Source organism: Silene latifolia, chromosome Y (assembly GCF_048544455.1).
Source record: "Silene latifolia isolate original U9 population chromosome Y, ASM4854445v1, whole genome shotgun sequence".
Lineage (NCBI taxonomy): Eukaryota > Viridiplantae > Streptophyta > Magnoliopsida > Caryophyllales > Caryophyllaceae > Silene > Silene latifolia.
In genome coordinates this window covers 85,606,345-85,624,256 of record NC_133538.1, presented here as the reverse complement: position 1 = coordinate 85,624,256, position 17,912 = coordinate 85,606,345, and the positions used below count along the sequence as shown (strand labels likewise).

General features: G+C 41.7%; 1 long non-coding RNA gene across 1 annotated transcript; it reads left to right on the top strand.

The window, feature by feature from the left end:
• The first annotated feature begins 411 nt into the window (after nucleotides 1–411).
• Nucleotides 412–17,459, top strand: LOC141633338 (uncharacterized). The gene is made up of 2 exons (XR_012538122.1): nucleotides 412–693; nucleotides 17,281–17,459. It is a non-coding gene; the product is annotated as an uncharacterized LOC141633338 (long non-coding RNA).
• The last annotated feature ends 453 nt before the right edge of the window (nucleotides 17,460–17,912 follow it).

Sequence of the window (17,912 nt, the reverse complement as noted above, 5' to 3'; positions counted from 1 at the left end):
AGGACACGTGGCGCATCCACAGATTTTTTGTACAAATGAACCGCTTAACGGTATAGAACTGTCTAAACATATAAATTGTGTTTACCCAATATGAAGAAGTTGTTATAAGATAATTTACGAATAGCAGAATAGGTTTGGTAGACCAGCTAGTCTTGCTATAAATGGATATATATCCGTCTATAACTAAAGACGGGTAAAATAGCTTGAAAGTAGTGACATTTTTTGCCCCCACCACTCCATTTATTGTTTGTCATATTAGAAATGTGGTATTGTATTTGGTCCGTCTTTAATTATGCATGATATATACCACAAATCTATAATGAGATTTTGTGTTGGTAGGCACTTGGCATTATATCAAAGCTATGAATGTGCTTCACTCACGTGTCATGTGTAATGCAGTACTAATTTTAATTTGGTGAGAAATCCCAAGTTCTATCTCCTTTTGATTACCAACATACCAACCTATACTTTATCTACTTTAACTAATGTAAACTTATTTCAACTTATATATATTTTTCTCTAAATCATATGAATGTTTTTATGAGAGATAAGGAAGAGGGATTAATACATTAATAGTGTATCTATTTGATCAATTACAAACTTTTTCAAGCGAAGTCAGCTGATATTAATTTTACTAAGCATGCCTCTTCGACACTAATCACGGATAAACCAAGTGGCGAACTTAATATACAGGTATGGCGAATTATCTTATGCAATTAATATAATGATAAGTCTTCTCTACAATTTTAATGAGAAAATAGCATTCCATCTCCGTGAATATTGAATACAATATTTTTTTTATAAATGTTTGATTAAATTAGTAACTTGAACACATAAGGGGACGATTTACCTGGTCAGAGTGTTGAACTCTAATGTTTCTTTTTAATCTCGCTGGTCGTGGTTGTCGTATACTCATATCGTGACTGAAATCTCACGTATTAGTTTGCGATTTAATTTGTTTGCTAAGCAATTGTTTTTCCGTTTTTTCTATGCTAAGTCATTTAAAGGAATTGTAAAATCTCAATGCATGAGATCAATTGACAACAATCAGTACTATTTATAATAGTAAACAAAAGTTTATTTTGTGGTGGAAAATATATGGAAAGACACTGAAAATTTATTTATTTATATACTCCAAGAAAGTTGTTCAAAGCATTCATTGAATATGGGAAAAAAATTTGTTAGGCAGCAATTCAATGGCCCGTGGTTTTCATCTCTTTATATAATGAATGTTGTTCACCACTTTCATTTGCTGAAAATTGTGCTGAATGTATAAGTTGATCTCTATTATTGGAACAATTAATGGCTTGCTTTCTTGGTTTACACCGTGGATTATATGCATCTATTCTATATTTAATTAATTAAGGAATGAACCTGTGTAAATGTAGTTTTATAGAATAATGCAAATAAGTAAAGATATGAGTGAAAAATTAAAATCTCAACTTACTATGAATCTTCATCGATCTTATTCATGCTCCATACTTTATATTGAAGATGAAGTAATGTTTAAATAAAAAGTGCTCCTTAAATATGTAAACAATATCAAAATGTATATAATATATTGTAATTAAGGCCTCGAAGCTGATTCACACTGATGTTGTCACACCCCCATACTCCGAGTGCCTTACCAGGACCACTCAGGTATGAAGACATCACCATCTCGGTTGCCCGAGGCATGATAATCAAATAGACAAAACAGAAACAACATTTATTATAAGTAGTTCAATGAATAAGTACAATCCTCGAAACCAAACTGAAAGTACAATACATTATTCCAAACTATCTGTTCTCAACTGAAATGTAAATAAATGCTAAACTACAGCGGAAGACTCTATCGTCATGTCGTGGCCATCCCAGCCTATCCCAAAGATCATCTCTATACTGTTCAATATCGCTCACCATCCCCGAATGGATCACCGCAGGTTTTACAAAACAACACCGGGTCGGTACTAATCACACAATCAATATAGATAACAACGATAAGACAAACAGACAAATGAATCATCACACACACACATACACCACCAACTCCCATCATCTCAATCCGACCGTCCACCTTTGGACTACCCGCGATGGGGGACCGCAGCCGTTCCCACCTAAGCCCCGCTCATCGTACGAGCGATAACCCCGTCCATTAATGTGCACATCCCCTTTCGTGGCGGGTTCCACGAAGGGCGAAACTAGGGCGTGAGATCACTCCCGCAAGTGACCCCACTCCGCCGAGAACGCATCTCGAGAACCATCAACAACACAACCACAAGCACAATTACAAACACAATCATCATATCAAGCAACTAACTACAAAGACATCACCAATATCCCATTATGGGACTAATACCGAGTAGGAAATCCTACCTGGAAAGCACAACACGTAGACGGTATCTACAATTTGTCTCAAAACGCCTCTTCTATGAATTCTCCTCCTAACAAATAACACATAAAGGCTACCAATTACTTACTATTCATAAAACCCCCAAATCCTAAATTAGGGTTTGACCAAACCTAGCAAAACATTATATAAATTATATTAAAAGCTTACCCTCGACGCAAGGAATCCAACGACACGAACTACGATGCGAACCGACCGTCGAACTCCAGGGAATTGTTAAGGATGCGATTAGGAAGATGATCGATCGCTTTCTCTCTTAAACAGGTTTTAGGTTTTGGTGAAAGTGAATTAAGACAACGACGATTAAGTTTAAATACCCTAATCGCATAATTAACAAAACCCGCGAAAAACTCCCCGTAAACCGGACACTCGATCGAGTACCCAAGGTACTCGATCGAGTACCCCCCCCTACTCGATCGAGTGCCCCAGCTACTCGATCGAGTGCCCAACAGGTCGAAACTATTTTATTCTGCAACATACCCTTACTCGACAGAGTAAGGGCTACTCGATAGAGTACCCCCAAGACCATAAATACGGAGTATTACAGTCTTCCCTCCTTAAAAGGAACTTCGTCCCCGAAGTTCAAACCACTACTAAACAAAGGTACTCCCATAAGCTTCCCGACTCGAAGGTCAAAATAAACACAACGTAAAACATGCTACTAACCCAACTTATTCCGACAAACATACCGACACAACATATATAAAAGGGGTGTAAAAACTCTTAAAAACTCTCGCGATCATCTCCTACCCCCCCTAAAAGAAACAAGGTTACGTCCCCGTAACCATACATGTAACACCCCCTCATACCAAGGTACCTTGCCAAGGACTACCCTAGCATGAAAGGCTGTTACCATCTCGGTTTCCCGAGGTTAGTATATCAAAGTTACAAATTCCAAACAACATTTATTAAAGTATAAAAGTTAAAGATTACATTATCTCAGACCAACTCAAAATAAACGTACAATGTCTCAATACAAATGAAATCCAAGACATCTAAACTCATAACAACGGAAGCTAGACTTGACGTGATGACTCCCCATGACTGTCCCATAGCTAAACATCCGCATTACTCGTCACAATCGCTCACCATCCCCGAATGGATCACCGCAGTTTTACAAAACAACAACACGGGGGGTTCTACTCAATCAATATAAGACAACAACAAGACAACCGGTGACCATCGATCTCACACAAGAATCGACTACACACCGAAGTGTGTAGCCCCGCCAGATTACCCATCGCAACAGGTAATCCTCGCCGCCAGTGGGTGACCGCAGCCCATCCCCACCTAGTCCAGCTCATCAACGAGCGACTAACAATCCCTGTCCCTTAATGTGCACATCCCCTCCCGTGGCGGGTTCCACGGAGGGCGAACTAGGGTGTGAAGCCACTCCCGCAAGTGACTCCACCACAATCACAATCACATGACATCACAGCCATCTCAATCCCCTCACACCAACATCGTCACAACAATCTCCATACTCCGATGATCAAGAGATAACAATAATCACAACAAACATGTCTTACAAAGAACAAGAACCGAGTAGGGAAACCCTACCTTTTCGCAATCCGCTTACGCCGCAATCAACCATACAAATGCATAACAAATACAACATCGTCACCTACAACAACAATCACATAGTTCCAATCACTAATCGCAAAACCCCATTTCCCCCAATTCATGATCAAAGACAAACCCTAAATATCAATCATTGAATATAAGGATGGGGACTTACCGAAGATGAATCAAAGGAAAGAATACAATTGCTATGATCACCCAAAGGAGAGATTCAGAGATGATTAGAGCGTCGTAGGATGTTTTAGGTTTTGTAAATTGTAAATAGAAACTGTTTATCGTAATATATAACGCCCTAACCATTCCCAAATAAAAATGCAGAAATAATACTCGACGGACCGGGTACTCGGTCGAGTATAGAGCATACTCGGCCGAGTATCCTCTACTCGGTCGAGTATCTCTACTCCTGGTCGAGTATTCCTCATACTCGGCCGAGTATTCCTCGGCAGAAGCCAAACAGAATACACTTTTAACATTACTCGGCCGAGTAGGCACTACTCGGTCGAGTACTTAACTTATAAAAATCCGTAGTGTTACAATCTTCCCCCCTTAAAAAGAACTTCGTCCCGAAGTTCACACTCTACTATAAAACAAAGCACAACACTACGCCACAAGACTATACCAACCACATATAACAACACCAAGGAACTATACAAGTCACCACAAAATCATTATCCCGACTCAAAGCAAAACAACAAACAAAACGAAACACGACCGCGAAGTTCCAACCCAACCTATAAAACATGGACACTTAACACCAACTCCACAAACCACTCTTCCTTCCACAACATAGCTCACGATATCGTCTCAACTATAGCATAGGCTCTCAATACTGACTCCATAACATTACCCAATAACCACAATATAATGTTGCCAACCTTGTATTACTTCCATAACACTCAATAGCACTCAATCCACAAAAGAAGATCAATCATCAAAACGGAATGTTACATTCTACCACTCTTAAAAAGGAACTTCGTCCTCGAAGTTTACTCACACTCATCCACATCATCATCCAGCTGCCAAAACTCTCGAACTCATAAATATCATCATCCACTTTTATCAACACTATCAAAAATTCTCACACTCCTAAACATCGAACTACTACAAGCATAATATTACGACATGCACAACCCTCAAACCCTCTTTGCCGCATCCTACTCCTCTTAAGACACATGTTACGTCCTCGTAACTCACTAATACTAGATCTTTAGCTATACCTCTCATTATTTTCAACACCACCACATGTGAAAGATACCCACTTATAATCTAACACTTACTATATCCAAGGCTCTCTTACTTAAACAGTTCTCATACCTCAACTCATTCTGCACTCCATCTAACCAATGCCACACAATCCTGATCATAACAAACACTCTAACTCTTCCACATTACCGCAACACGACATACCTCTCTATATAAACTATATAAAACTCTTATCGCCAAAAGCATAATTCACGATCCACACTTGTTACATACACTCACACTAGATCCTCAAGTTCCTTTCTTTCATTACCGCAAGACTCATACATAACTTAACACGACCCTAAATACCCAACACCCTACACTCACTGTCTCAACAAAGGATTATGAACCATCTGCATATATCAGATCATTACCACACATGTTCTACGAAAGCCTCATCTAGAACAAGATCAAAATTATTGTAACAACCTATCACAACTGTGTCCCATCAAAGAATATCACTATACCATGATAACAACGAAAACATATACAACTCTCTTTCATATCATACTCTACCCTAATTCCCAAACTGAAACTGGTAAGAAACATCAACAAACAAAACAACGGTCTACATGTCTAACCGAAATTCACAAGAAACAACAGCAACAAAACAACAATCTATGCATAACCGGTCTGTACTTTCAAAACTCAAATCGAATCGCCCGTATACTCCACCACAACCGGTGACGCCAGAACACCGCCCAAAGAACAATACCGACCGCAGTGATCGAAAATGCCCGCATCACAACACAAAGTACCGTGCCGGATCACCACCCGAGGCACAATACCCACATCGATAAACATCACACCCACATATAATTCCCATAAACACCGACTCGATTATGACATTTCGAACAAGAAAACTCTTTCAAAACCGTTTTACTAGATTATAACACAACATATTATACGGAATAAACATACAAGAATCTCATGCCTATCATCCATACCTTTTCACGGAATAAACATGTATCATCAATACACATACGATTTTAACTATCCATGCCAGATCAACCGAATTATTACCTTTTGAACCTCATTCCATTAGATTGTCGTACCCAACATCTATCACAACCATTCATATAACAACTTAAAGACTATCACACCCTACCGCTTCTCGTGAGGTCAGAACCTCACACAAACATTTATACACATCATAGACCCATAATCACATCCAACTAGTCAATCCTGATCACGTAAGTTACCACTTGACAATGAATATATCTTATCCGGACTTAACTCGGTGCCCTTCATAACATATCTTCGTTTACACACAATTATCACCACCCGTTAACGTAGCCATATTATCTGTACCCAACTACCAACGAATACCTCATATATCCATACCTTAAACTCCCTCATAACCAAACATTAATCACCTTCACAAAATCAACCTCATTAGAACAACTAACTTCCCCAAAATAACATCATCCTCAACCACTAGTGACAATACTATGACACCAACATTTTTCATGTGACTACTCTCTTACTATCACTTCTTAATATAACAATCCCTTTTCCTCCCTTTGGTTCTCATCCCAAACAACAAACATCAAATATATCAACAAAAATTACCTCAACACTATTTCCAATTCCATCCGTAATTGTATCGTCACCCGACTCACCACCAAAATCTCATATCGTGCAAATTCTTTACCCAACTTTTGCTTTCTTTAATTCCTCGAAATTCATGATTATCATGTTGTCCTGGAACTTCTATATAACTGTAAACTCAAATCCTCATGATAGTATCATACATCTCTACGATTCCTTACTTTTATATCACATATCCTCAGTGAACATGTTCCTAGTTTTACTCCCCTTATTCTTTTCTTTTACCCTCGACAAACTCCCTTAATAATTCAACTCTTCATTATTTCTATCTAACTCTCTAGTGCTCCGGTTACCTTCACATTGCTCCAAACTCAAATCCCATTATTTTATGTCGATATCGTCTCACTCTTTCTTACCATGGGTCTTCTCTCATTATACTATAACTCCCAATTGTCACTAATCTATCCATAAAATCAACGTTTAAAGTTCAAACAATTGCATCTCCCTTTTTACATCACTAGGAAACCAAAATTCATCTCATACCGTTAGTTGCCCAAAGAATTACTCATTAGACTCACATCGTGAAAATTCCAAATTCCCAAACTTGGTCACTATCTACAAATCTACGTCGCGACATAACTCTATCTAAGTTCACTATATACCCCTCTTCTCCATCCCTCTAAAGAAACCTTTCATTACATATATCCTTAAGCAACACAATGCTAACCGTCTCCCTCTATAAGTCCTTACACATCCCGAAATGTCACACTTACTTTTATACTACTCAATACACGACTATATCACTCATCGTATCTCACAAAACATGCTCTTTACCTCGATTAGCTCATCATTCTTCCCTTTTCTTTTTCCACTATCCTTCACAACCACATTAACACATGTCTTCCTTACCCAACACATATCCCTCATAAGCCATCATTCTCCATGTCATACCTTAGGTAACTTACGTATCAAGACCGTCTCACATATAAAAGAATGCGTTAAGACTCAAAACATACATGTGTATATACCCTACGACTCAAAACAATGAAAAACATAGCCACCGGCTCAAAACAAGAGTAAAAACATAGCCACCGACTCAAAGTGGCCGCCCAACGAGGTACTCGGTCGAGTACATAACATACTAGGTCGAGTACAAGGTACTCGGTCGAGTAACTATATTACTAGGTCGAGTTTTCGACTCCAGAAGCAACTCAATTGCCGCAGAAGGATTACTCGGTCGAGTATTGGGAATACTCGGCCGAGTAGACCTTACTCGGTCGAGTATAAGACTACTCGGCCGAGTCCACGACTCCAGACGCTAAACAGTATTATCACAGAGAGATTACTCGGCCGAATATGGAATACTCGGTCGAGTATAAAAGACACTCGGCCGAGTAGGGACTACTCGGTCGAGTATCGGCGCAGTTCTCAGCACCGTCCAGTTTTCGTAAAACAGTCATATCTCACTCGTTACTTGGTCAATCTGGGCGTGTGACCTATCGTTAGAATCGTAAGTGGACAAGCTATCACCTCAACTTGGAATCACAGCAATATCATTTCTAGAACTCGACTTATGACAGTTTTAAGACAACCCTTCCAAACATCGGTTTGTATACAACTCAAAATTCCTTAACAAAACAACTTAAACATGCATAAAACAAATAATAACAACCCAATACTTCTAAAAACCAGTACATATGTGAACGTTTACCATACCCACATCAAAATTAAACACAATATTCATATGCATAGACGGAAGACCTTAATCACATGCTACTACCAACAACCAACATTAACATCATCATGATTATATACGCATGTATCACTACCCTTTTGAAAGCCACATAATAAACATTTAACATGCCAACATATTTCATACCAAATCCGTTTCAACAAGTTTCACCACGTCTTACACATGTTTCCACACATCTCACTTCCATTCACATGATTCAACCATTCAAGTTCCACATGCCACACACACGCAACGAAAAGACTCACAACAAATTCCCCCTGGTGACCGGCTTGAGATTGTGAGGGCCATAGTGCGACTTCGGGACGTCTCCCAAGTCTTTGCGGTAGCTCCAAACAACTCTCCCGGGTTCATTTTATTTAGACTCTCTAAGTTCATTGAGTTCATTAGTTTTAGGTGCCGGAATCGTCGGCTCTGATACCACTTTGTAACACCCCCTCATACCAAGGTACCTTGCCAAGGACTACCCTAGCATGAAAGGTTTTTACCATCTCGGTTTCCGAGGTTAGTATATCAAAGTTACAAATTCCAAACAACATTTATTAAAGTATAAAAGTTAAAGATTACATTATCTCAGACCAACTCAAAATAAACGTACAATGTCTCAATACAAATGAAATCCAAGACATCTAAACTCATAACAACGGAAGCTAGACTTGACGTGATGACTCCCCATGACCGTCCCATAGCTAAACATCTCGCATTACATCACAATCTGCTCACCATCCCCGAATGGATCACCGCAGGTTTACAAAACAACAACACGGGTCGGTTCTACTCAATCAATATAAGACAACAACAAGACAACCGGTGACCATCGATCTCACACGAAGAACCGACTACACACCGAAGTGTGTAGCCCTGCCAGATTACCCATCGTCGCAGGTAATCCTCGCCGCCGATGGGTGACCGCAGACCCGTCATCCCCACCTAGTCCGGCTCATCAACGAGCGACTAACAATCCCTGTCCCTTAATGTGCACATCCCTCCCGTGGCGGGTTCCACGGAGGGCGAACTAGGGTGTGAAGCCACTCCCGCAAGTGACTCCACCACAATCACAATCACATGACATCACAACCATCTCAATCCCCTCACACCAACATCGTCACAACAATCTCCATACTCCGATGATCAACAGATAACAATAATCACAACAAACATGTCTTACAAAGAACAGTAAACTGAGTAGGAAAACCCTACCTTTTCGCAATCCGCTTACGCTGCAATCAACCATACAAATGCATAACAAATACCACATCGTCACCTACAACAACAATCACATAGTTCCAATCACTAACTGCAAAACCCCATTTCCCCCAATTCATGATCAAAGACAAACCCTAAATATCAATCATTGAATATAAGGATGGGGACTTACCGAAGATGAATCAAAGGAAAGAATACAATTGCTATGATCACCCAAAGGAGAGATTCAGAGATGATTAGAGCGTCGTAGGATGTTTTAGGTTTTGTAAATTGTAAATAGAAACTGTTTATCGTAATATATAACGCCCTAACCATTCCCAAATAAAACTGCAGAAATAATACTCGACGGACCGGGTACTCGGTCGAGTATAGAGCATACTCGGCCGAGTATCCTCTACTCGGTCGAGTATCCTCTACTCGGTCGAGTATTCCTCATACTCGGCCGAGTATTCCTCGGCAGAAGCCAAACAGAATACACTTTTAACATTACTCGGCCGAGTAGGCACTACTCGGTCGAGTACTTAACTTATAAAAATCCGTAGTGTTACAATACATACCTGATCAAAAAGGAAAGGGTAACGCTCTTTCATGATATCCTCCGCCTCCCACGTAGCTTCCCCAGTCTCATGGTTAGACCAAAGGATCTTAAGCAAAACTGTCTCACCACTCCTGGTCTTTCTAACTTTTCGGTCTAGGATCTGCTTAGGTACCTCAAGGTACGATAAAGACTCATCCAGCTCTAAGCTCTCTGCCTCCAACACATGTGACGGGTCACTCACATACTTCCGCAGCTGCGATACATGAAACACATTATGCACTCTCTCCAAAGCAGCCGGTAAAGCCAAACGATAAGCCACTTCCCCAACTCGCTCTAAGATCTCATAAGGCCCTATAAACTTCTGGCTTAGCTTGCCTTTCTTCCCAAATCTCATAACTCCTCGCATAGGAGACACTTTCAGAAGAACCTTGTCCCCAACCTGAAACTCTATGTCCCGACGATGTAGATTTGCATAACTCTTTCGTCGATCCCGAGCCGCTCTCATCCGTTCCCGATCATCTTAACTGTTCCACCATCTCATGTACCATCTCCGGTCCTAAAACCCTTTGCCTCAAAGACTATCGTCCCAACAGATCGGACTCCTACATCTCCTCCCATACAAAGCCTCAAACGGTGCCATACCAATACTGGTGTGATAGCTGTTGTTGTAAGAAAACTCTATCAAGTCCAACCTCTGCTCCCAGCTACCACCAAAATCCATCACACAAGCTCGCAAAATATCCTCAAGAGTCTTGATTGTTCTCTCGTCTGCCCATCGTCGCAGGATGAAATCTTTACTCATCTTCAAAGTCTGTTCCCAACGATTCCCGCAACTCCTTCCAAAACCTTGATATAAACCTCGCATCTCTGTCGGACACTATGTCCTTAGGGACTCCATGTAACTTAAGCACGTTCTTTCGATAGGCCATAGCCAATTGTGCCTTAGTCCATGTATCTTTCATTGGAACAAAGTGAGCTGACTTGGTCAACCGATCCACTATCACCCAAATCATGTTGTTACCTTGTTGACTCTTTGGCAAACCCACAATGAAATCCATGGAAATGGATTCCCACTTCCACTCAGGCACCTCCAAAGACCGAACCTTACCTTGTGGTCTTCTCTGTTCCCCTTTAACTCTCTGGCATGTCAAACAACGGAACACAAACTCGGCTGTCTCTTTCTTCATCCCAGGCCACCAAAACGTTTTCTTCAAATCTTTGTAAAGCTTGTCTCCACCGGATGAACCGAATATGGTGTGCAATGCGCTTCGTCATGATTGTCTTTTTCAACTCCTCGTCATTAGGAACACACCACCTACCATCAAACCTCAAGCTACCATCAGTATGAATGGAAAACCAGGGACACTGCCCCTTTCTCTACTCCGACTCTCCACTCCACTATCTTAGGATCCAAAGCCCGTTTACCTCGAATATCATCATAAAACTCCATGTGTATTGTCATATCACCCATAGCATCTCCTTTCTGCATCATATGAATCCCAAAGCTCGCTACCTCATCCCTCAGCCTCATCAAAGATAGAGCTGTACACAAGGAATGTACACTCTTTCTACTCAAAGCATCAGCAACAACATTGGCCTTCCCTTCATGGTAGATGATTTCCATGTCGTAATCACCAATCAGCTCCATCCACCTCCTCTGTCTCATGTTCAACTCCTTCTGCGTGAAGATGTACTTGAGACTCTTGTGATCAGAAAATACCTTAAATATTGCTCCATAAAGGTAGTGCCTCCAAATCTTGAGAGCAAACACCACTGCACCCAACTCCAGGTCATGAGTAGGGTAGTTCTCCTCATAAGGCTTCAACTGCCTAGAAGCATAGGCAATTACTTTACCATTCTGCATCAACACACATCCCAACCCATTCTTCGAGGCATCCGTATAGACCTCGAAATTCTCGCTCCCTTCAGGCAATGCCAAGACGGGAGTCGTGGTCAAACGCTCCTTTAAGGTTTGGAACGCCGTCTCACAACTCTCATCCCAACGAAACTTGTTCTCTTTCCTCATCAACGCTGTCATCGGTCTAGCTATCTTGGAGAAATCTTTCACGAACCGTCCGTAGTATCCAGCTAAACCCAAGAAACTCCTAACCTCAAAGAACATTCTTCGGTGCTTCCCACTTTGTCACCGCCTCAATCTTCGCGGATCCACGCGGCTACCCCATCTTTAGAGATTACATGCCCGGAAAAGCAACTTTCTCCAACCAGAACTCACACTTGGACAACTTAGCATACAACTCATGATCCCTCAAAGTCTGCAACACGATCCTCGGATGCTCCTCATGCTCCTCCTTAGTCTTAGAGTAGACTAAGATGTCATCGATAAACACTACTACGAACCGATCCAAGGATGCCTCAAGATCCTATTCATCAAATCCATAAACACGCCGGCGCATTAGACAACCCAAATGGCATCACCACATACTCATAATGGCCATACCTCGACGTGAAAGTTGTCTTTGGTATGTCCACATCTCTAATCTTCACCTGATGGTACCCCGACCTCAAATCGATCTTAGAAAAGACCGTTGCACCACTTAATCGATCAAACAGGTCATCTATCCTTGGCAAAGGATACTTGTTCTTTATCGTCACACGGTTCACTCCGGTAATCTATGCATAACCTCAAAGTTCCATCCTTCTTCTTCACGAAAAGAATGGTGCTCCCAAGGCGATACACTTGGTCTAATGTATCCCTTCTCTATCAAATCATCCAATTGCTTCCTAAGCTCCTCCATCTCCTTAGGACCCATACGGTACGGTGCCTTAGAGATTTGGCCCCGTCCCTGGTTTCAACTCAACGGTGAAATCTATCTCCCTCTTCGGTGGCAACCCGGAATCTCCTCGGAAAAACATCTCGCATACTCTCCCACCACTGGTATCTCGTCAATCGCCGGGCTCTCTATCCGGTCATCTCTCACATGGCACAAAATCAGAGGACATCCCTTCCTCAGATACGACTTCAAAGTGACAACTGCAATCAACTTAACTTTGGGTTTGACTAGAAACCCACGATAAGACACACTTACACCCTTAGGACCTCTAAGGGACACTCTCTTTGATGACAAAGTCTATCTTAGCCTTCTACTTTCCTAACCAATCCATCCCAACTATCATCTCAAAACCATTAAAAGGAAACTCTAGCAAGTCTACAGGGAAATCGACTTGCCCAACTATCAAAGATACATCTCTAAACAACCTCCCACACGATACGGACTCACCCGAAGGTATGAAAACTTGCTCCCTAACAGACTCATATACTCTCAAACCCAACTGTTTTACGTGACTCGAAGACACAAACGATTGAGAAGCCCCCGAATCAAACAAAACAAACGTAGGAATACCATTAACAAGGAATGTACCGGTGATAACGTGCGCATCCTCCTCACTTTTGCCTTCTTGTCCATCATGAACAACTTGCCATCGGTCTTTCGCCCACCTCCCGGACAAGATTAGTCGATGCGGTCGGCTTAGCACCCGACCCTTGATTGTTGTTGTTGTTCATCGGTGTCTTCGCATAAGAATTACCGCCGTTGCGGTTGCCTCCACTCGATAGCTCGACCTCCCGGTTTGGCCATGATCCCGGGTCATTTCTTTCTTGCAAAGCTCGCGCAGTCGCCGAAAGGATCCGGTGCGCTCGTGCACTCATGTCTCTTGTGGCCTACGCCACCACAACCAAAGCAGTCACTCCCGGTGTTGCTCACACTCCCACGACCTCGCCCAAAGGAAGTCCCAAAGACTAAACCCAAACCAGAAGAAAATCCCTTAGATTGATTGTGGTTGCCTTTCTTGAAATTAGATTGGCCACCACCCTCGCTCTCGGACTTCCTCTTCTCTCCACCCGACCTCTCCTGAGCCATCTCCACTAGCCTCTCGGCCTCTCCGACCCCCTCTCATATGCTTCCTTCACATCGTAAGGACTCCCACATGTAACTTATCCATAATTTTCGTGGTTAGCCCTCTCTCAAACCTCAAAGCCAGATTCTCCTCACTCAAGCCCATGTCCTCAGCATATCTGGATTTCTCATTGAACCGCTGTAGTACTCGGCCACGGACATCTCGGTAGTCATCTTAAACTTGTCGAACTCCTCCCTCAACTTACTCCTCACATGTTCTGGTACGAACTCCTTCCTCACGGCCCTACGAAACTCCTCCCAAGGTATAGCAGGTAACCCCTGGTTGGTATATATCTCCTTGGCACTCACTTTTACGGAATCCCACCATTTGCAGTGCCTCCCTCGGATAGAATGCAGCCCGATCCACTCTCATCTCATCGGGACGACGAACTAAATCCAAAGATGTTCTCCATCTCCCTCGCCCAACTATCAAGATGGTTAGGCTCCTCAACTCCCTTGTACTCCTTCGGGTTAAACCTCGCAATATAGAGGCTGACCTTAGCATGGTCAACCTCCTTCTCCTTACTCTTATCCTTGTCCTCATTCACTCTCTTGGGGTCTCGAGAAGAGCGTCCCGGTGTTCCAACATCTTAACGATGTCATCCGTAGTCATAAGCTCGGCTCTCGCGTACAAGGCATTTCTCTTGGGCGGCATCTTGAAGCTATATAAGAAAGGGATAAACATAAACACGCGTACTAAACCTCAAAACACGAAAACGCGCTGCCCAGAACCTACTCGATCGAGTATCCAAACCCACTCGATCGAGTAACGGGCTACTCGATCGAGTGCCCCCATGTACTCGATCGAGTACCCAAACTCCGAGAACCAAACGGACCTTCGATCTCTAACCCACTCGATCGAGTATCTAGGCTACTCGATCGAGTGACTCCCTACTCGATCGAGTACCCCTAGTTACTCGATCGAGTGCCCCAAAACTCGATTCTGGACTCAAAATCGTTAAAAACCTACCCGATCGAGTCAGCCTCACTCGATCAAGTACCCCCAATACGTAAGAGCTACCCGCATATTACGTCGTATACTAACATGCTAACTTTATAAAATCACATGCTATCAGAATACATATGCTACGCATCTATTATACTATCAACAAGATCAATTCATCATGCTATTAAAGCCACATTGTAAATCATTCAACATGTTATCATCTCACTAACATGTTCAACATATCATATCCTTTCACTTGCTCAACTTCCTATTTCAACACCAAACAATCAACACACTTCATCACTTTGTTGCACACGTAAATCAAACATACAGATGACTCGACAAACACTTTCCCCATGTGACCGGTTCAAAGTTGTAGGGCGACCCCCGCGACTTTAGGACGTCTCCCAAGCCTTTGCACTAGCTCCTACAACTTTTACCCCGGGTTCATTTTAATTGACTCCCTATGTTCATTAAGTTCATTGGTTACGGGTTTCGGGATCGTCGCTCCGATACCATTTGTCACACCCCCATACTCCGAGTGCCTTACCAGGACCACTCAGGTATGAAGACATCACCATCTCGGTTGCCCGAGGCATGATAATCAAATAGACAAAACAGAAACAACATTTATTATAAGTAGTTCAATGAATAAGTACAATCCTCGAAACCAAACTGAAAGTACAATACATTATTCCAAACTATCTGTTCTCAACTGAAATGTAAATAAATGCTAAACTACAGCGGAAGACTCTATCGTCATGTCGTGGCCATCCCAGCTATCCCAGTATCATCTCTATACCTGTTCAATATCTCGCTCACCATCCCCGAATGGATCACCGCAGTTTTACAAAACAACAGGGGTCGTACTAATCACACAATCAATATAGATAACAACGATAAGACAAACAGACAAATTTGAACCGTCACACACACACATACACCACCAACTCCCATCATCTCAATACCGATCGTCCACTGGACCACCACGCGTGGGGGACCGCAGCCGTTCCCACCTAAGCCCCGCTCATCGTACGAGCGATAACCCTGTCCATTAATGTGCACATCCCCTTTCGTGGCGGGTTCCACGAAGGGCGAAACTAGGGCGTGAGATCACTCCCGCAAGTGACCCCACTCAGCCGAGAACGCATCTCGAGAACCATCAACAACACAACCACAAGCACAATTACAAACACAATCATCATATCAAGCAACTAACTACAGCACATCACCAATATCCCATTATGGGACTAATACTGAGTAGGAAATCCTACCTGGAAAGCACAACACGTAGACGGTATCTACAGCTGTCTCAAAACGCCTCTTCTATGAATTCTCCTCCTAACAAATAACACATAAAGGCTACCAATTACTTACTATTCATAAAACCCCCAAATCCTAAATTAGGGTTTGACCAAACCTAGCAAAACATTATATAAATTATATTAAAAGCTTACCCTCGACGCAAGGAATCCAACGACACGAACTACGATGCGAACTGACCGTCTGAACTCCGGGAATTGTTAAGGATGCGATTAGGAAGATGACTGACTGCTTTCTCTCTTAAACAGGTTTTAGGTTTTGGTGAAAGTGAATTAAGACAACGACGATTAAGTTTAAATACCCTAATCGCATAATTAACAAAACCCGCGAAAAACTCCCCTCAGGCGGGACACTCGATCGAGTACCCAAGGTACTCGATCGAGTACCCCTACTCGATCGAGTGCCCCAAACTACTCGATCGAGTGCCCAACAGGTCAGAAACTATTTTATTCTGCAACATACCCTTACTCGACAGAGTAAGGGCTACTCGATAGAGTACCCCCAAGACCATAAATACGGAGTATTACAGATGTTCTGTAGGCATTCCTCCTTTTTGTAAAAACCACTTGGTGTATATGTTGTATAATCTTTATAGTTTTGCATCTTCCACTTCTAAAATATGGTGGTAGTGGTGAACAATTGCTCTTTGAGTGGAGGCCACACCAAACAGGTATTTTCAAAAAAAAAAAAAGGGTTAGTCACTATGGATAGTATGAAGACTGAAAATAAGGGTAGATAACGGAGGCCTTATATACATAGGGAGTATTCTTAAACATTCAAGCAATTTCATGTAAAAAACATACAGTCTTACAACTTATTTTTTGTTTGACATGTTTGCAGGTTTGAAAGGTTTGATATGAATATGTGAGAGGAAGAAATAATTGAGGAAAAGTGCGGGGATGAAGGGTAGAAAATGGTCATCTATTTATATGAATGTTTCTCTAAGGGACGATGTATCATATCTGTACTTTGAAATGTACTCTTCCATTAATCTGGTCCACTTTTAGATTTTTTCTTCACATACTTTGCTCCACTTTTAATTTTTGGTTGACTGAGTATTAATTTTAGTTTCTAGAATTTCATTACATCTTTATCCGTGTACCTCACAATCTCACATGGGCACTTGGTTTATTGCTAATAATGATGCATAGAGACGTATGAACACATTAAGTATATAAAGATAATTTTTTTTCCTTTTTTTTTTAAGTTTTTCTTCATGACACGTGTCAATCCACAATTCTCCTAACCCAATTTTATATATATATATAGGATTACTTGTCTCCAAAATAGGGAAGCCCACCCCGCTACATAATAAGTTATGGGCCGAAAATTTGCCTAACACCAAGTCATGAGAAGCATATTGTTTGTTCAACAGTGCAAGATTCTCCTTACAAATAACACAAATTGTTAGGAATGACGGTCTTATAGTATAAGACCAGCCCAAATTTGGATCAAAAGCCCAAATCACATTT